Source organism: Oncorhynchus masou, chromosome 24, assembly GCF_036934945.1.
Source record: "Oncorhynchus masou masou isolate Uvic2021 chromosome 24, UVic_Omas_1.1, whole genome shotgun sequence".
Taxonomy (NCBI): domain Eukaryota; kingdom Metazoa; phylum Chordata; class Actinopteri; order Salmoniformes; family Salmonidae; genus Oncorhynchus; species Oncorhynchus masou.
Window position 1 is genome coordinate 10,615,294 of NC_088235.1, and position 5,000 is coordinate 10,620,293.

The 5,000-nt window shown below is 43.6% G+C and overlaps 1 pseudogene; it reads left to right on the top strand.

Annotated features, from left to right (window-relative positions):
- Nucleotides 1-5,000, top strand: part of LOC135511836 (receptor-type tyrosine-protein phosphatase epsilon-like) — a 112,678-nt pseudogene that overhangs the window by 4,070 nt on the left and 103,608 nt on the right.

Genomic DNA, 5,000 nt, shown 5'->3' on the forward strand with positions numbered 1-5,000 from the left:
CCATAACATCTGGTCCAGGTCCTGTCCTTAACATATGGTCCAGGTACTGTCCTTAACATCTGGTCCAGGACCTGTCCTTAACATCTGGTCCAGGACCTGTCCTTAACATCTGGTCCAGGACCTGTCCATAACCTCCCCTGTAAACCCTGCTGGTCCAGGTACTGTCCTTAACATCTGGTCCAGGACCTGTCCTTAACATCTGGTCCAGGTACTGTCCTTAACATCTGGTCCAGGACCTGTCCATAACCTCCCCTGTAAACCCTGCTGGTCCAAGTACTGTCCTTAACATCTGGTCCAGGTACTGTCCTTAACATCTGGTCCAGGACCTGTCCTTAACATCTGGTCCAGGTACTGTCCATAACATCTGGTCCAGGTACTGTCCTTAACATCTGGTCCAGGACCTGTCCTTAACATCTGGTCCAGGTACTGTCCTTAACATCTGGTCCAGGACCTGTCCTTAACATCTGGTCCAGGTACTGTCCATAACATCTGGTCCAGGTACTGTCCTTAACATCTGGTCCAGGACCTGTCCTTAACATCTGGTCCAGGTACTGTCCTTAACATCTGGTCCAGGTACTGTCCTTAACATCTGGTCCAGGTACTGTCCTTAACATCTGGTCCAGGACCTGTCCTTAACATCTGGTCCAGGACCTGTCCATAACATCTGGTCCAGGTACTGTCCATAGCATCTGGTCCAGGACCTGTCCTTAACATCTGGTCCAGGTACTGTCCATAACATCTGGTCCAGGTACTGTCCTTAACATCTGGTCCAGGACCTGTCCTTAACATCTGGTCCAGGTACTGTCCTTAACATCTGGTCCAGGTACTGTCCTTAACATCTGGTCCAGGACCTGTCCTTAACATCTGGTCCAGGTCCTGTCCTTAACATCTGGTCCAGGACCTGTCCATAACATCTGGTCCAGGTACTGTCCATAGCATCTGGTCCAGGACCTGTCCTTAACATCTGGTCCAGGTACTGTCCTTAATATCTGGTCCAGGACCTGTCCTTAACATCTGGTCCAGGTACCTGTCCTTAATATCTGGTCCAGGTACTGTCCTTAACATCTGGTCCAGGACCTGTCCTTAACATCTGGTCCAGGACCTGTCCTTAACATCTGGTCCAGGTACTGTCCTTAACATCTGGTCCAGGTACTGTCCTTAACATCTGGTCCAGGTACTGTCCTTAACATCTGGTCCAGGACCTGTCCTTAACATCTGGTCCAGGACCTGTCCTTAACATCTGGTCCAGGACCTGTCCATAACATCTGGTCCAGGTACTGTCCTTAACATCTGGTCCAGGACCTGTCCATAACATCTGGTCCAGGTACTGTCCTTAACATCTGGTCCAGGTACTGTCCTTAATATCTGGTCCAGGTACTGTCCTTAACATCTGGTCCAGGTACTGTCCATAACATCTGGTCCAGGTACTGTCCATAGCATCTGGTCCAGGACCTGTCCTTAACATCTGGTCCAGGACCTGTCCTTAACATCTGGTCCAGGACCTGTCCTTAACATCTGGTCCAGGACCTGTCCATAACATCTGGTCCAGGTACTGTCCATAGCATCTGGTCCAGGACCTGTCCTTAACATCTGGTCCAGGACCTGTCCTTAACATCTGGTCCAGGACCTGTCCATAACATCTGGTCCAGGTACTGTCCTTAACATCTGGTCCAGGACCTGTCCATAACATCTGGTCCAGGTACTGTCCTTAACATCTGGTCCAGGTACTGTCCTTAACATCTGGTCCAGGTACTGTCCTTAACATCTGGCCCAGGACCTGTCCTTAACATCTGGTCCAGGTACTGTCCTTAACATCTGGTCCAGGTACTGTCCTTAATATCTGGTCCAGGACCTGTCCATAACATCTGATCCAGGACCTGTCCATAACATCCCCTCTAAACCCTGCTGGTCCAGGACCTGTCCATAACATCTGGTCCAGGACCTGTCCATAACCTCCCCTCTAAACCATGCGGGTCCAGGACCTGTCCATAACATCTGGTCCAGGACCTGTCCATAACCTCCCCTCTAAACCATGCTGGTCCAGGACCTGTCCATAACATCTGGTCCAGGACCTGTCCATAACATTCCCTCTAAACCTTTTTTAAAGCAAACCTCTAGCCAGTCTGTTTTTGCCTATACCTTATAGAATTGTCACGCCATGTTTGGCTTGACAATAACAATGGAATAAGCAAACACACAGACTGATCTGGGACCAGGCTAGCAAACTTCCATTGGAGTAAAGCAAACACACAGACTGATCTGGGACCAGGCTAGCAAACTTCCATTGGAGTAAGCAAACACACAGACTGATCTGGGACCAGGCTAGCAAACTTCTATTGGAGTAAGCAAACACACAGACTGATCTGGGACCAGGCTAGCAAACTTCCATTGGAGTAAGAAAACACACAGACTGATCTGGGACCAGGCTAGCAAACTTCCATTGGAGTAAAGCAAACACACAGACTGATCTGGGACCAGGCTAGCAAACTTCTATTGGAGTAAGAAAACACACAGACTGATCTGGGACCAGGCTAACAAACTTCCATTGGAGTAAGAAAACATACAGACTGATCTGGGACCAGGCTAGCAAACTTCCATTGGAGTAAGCAAACACACAGACTGATCTGGGACCAGGCTAGCAAACTTCCATTGGAGTAAGAAAACACACAGACTGATCTGGGACCAGGCTAGCAAACTTCCATTGGAGTAAAGCAAACACACAAACTGATCTGGGACCAGGCTAACAAACATCTATTGTCCTACCAAGAGTGTCTGAATAGCTCTTTATCATAAGTTCCTCTCTACAAAGTTAACTACAGATTCTGAAATGTTGTGAGGTGGTGCTGATCATTCCTCATAGTGTCTCTCTGCATAGTGGGAATGCTGCCATGGTTACCGAGGCTAGTGGTCAGATAGTTATCTCTCTGCATAGTGGGAATGCTACCATGGTTACCGAGGCTAGTGGTCAGATAGTTATCTCTCTGCATAGTGGGAATGCTACCATGGTTACCGAGGCTGGTGGTCAGATAGTTATCTCTCTGCATAGTGGGAATGCTGCCTTGGTTACCGAGGCTAGTGGTCAGATAGTTATCTCTCTGCATAGTGGGAATGCTGCCTTGGTTACCGAGGCTAGTGGTCAGATAGTTATCTCTGCACAGTGGGAACACTACTGTATCACCGTGGTTACCAAGGTTAGTGGTCAGATAGTTATCTCTCTGCATAGTGAGAACACGACTGTATCACCATGGTTACCGAGGCTACTGGTCAGATAGTTATATCTCTGCGAGTGGGAACATTACTGTATCCCTATGGTAACGAAGGCTAGTGGTCAGATAGTTATCTCTCTGCATAGTGGGAATGCTGCCTTGGTTACCGAGGCTAGTGGTCAGATAGTTATCTCTCTGCATAGTGGGAACACTACTGTATCACCGTGGTTACCAAGGTTAGTGGTCAGATAGTTATCTCTCTGCATAGTGGGAACACTACTGTATCACCATGGTTACCAACTATACTAGTTACATACTATTCCAGATAGTTACATACTATTCCAGATAGTTACATACTATTCCAGGTAGTTACATACTATTCCAGATAGTTACATACTATTCCAGATAGTTTCATACTATTCCAGGTAGTTACATACTATTCCAGATAGTTACATACTATTCCAGATAGTTACATACTATTCCAGATAGTTACATACTATTCCAGATAGTTACATACTATTCCTGGTAGTTACATACTATTCCAGATAGTTACATACTATTCCTGGTAGTTACATACTATTCCAGATAGTTACATACTATTCCAGATAGTTACATGCTATTCCAGATAGTTACATGCTATTGCAGATAGTTACATACTATTCCAGGTAGTTACATACTATTCCAGATAGTTACATACTATTCCAGATAGTTACATGCTATTCCAGATAGTTACATGCTATTGCAGATAGTTACATACTATTCCAGGTAGTTACATACTATTCCAGGTAGTTACATACTATTCCAGGTAGTTACATGCTATTTCAGATAGTTACATGCTATTCCAGATAGTTACATACTATTCCAGATAGTTACATGCTATTCCAGATAGTTACATGCTATTCCAGGTAGTTACATACTATTCCAGGTAGTTACATACTATTCCAGGTAGTTACATACTATTCCAGATAGTTACATGCTATTCCAGGTAGTTACATACTATTCCAGATAGTTACATGCTATTCCAGGTAGTTACATACTATTCCAGGTAGTTACATACTATTCCAGGTAGTTACATACTATTCCAGATAGTTACATACTATTCCAGGTAGTTACATACTATTCCAGATAGTTACATACTATTCCAGGTAGTTACATACTATTCCAGGTAGTTACATACTATTCCAGGTAGTTACATACTATTCCAGATTGTTACATACTATTCCAGATAGTTACATACTATTCCAGATAGTTACATACTATTCCAGATAGTTACATACTATTCCAGATAGTTAAAGTCATAATAATACCAACTATACTATTCCTGGTAGTTACATACTATTCCAGATAGTTACATAATATTCCATGTAGTTACATACTATTCCAGGTAGTTACATACTATTCCAGATAGTTACATACTATTCCAGGTAGTTACATACTATTCCAGATAGTTACATACTATTCCAGGTAGTTACATACTATTCCAGATAGTTACATGCTATTCCAGATAGTTACATACTATTCCAGGTAGTTACATACTATTCCAGGTAGTTACATACTATTCCAGATGGTTACATACTATTCCAGATAGTTACATACTATTCCAGATAGTTACATACTATTCCAGATAGTTAAAGTCATAATGATACCAACTATACTATTCCAGATAGTTACATACTATTCCAGGTAGTTACATACTATTCCAGATAGTTACATACTATTCCAGGTAGTTACATACTATTCCAGAAAGTTACATACTATTCCAGATAGTTACATACCATTCCAGGTAGTTACATA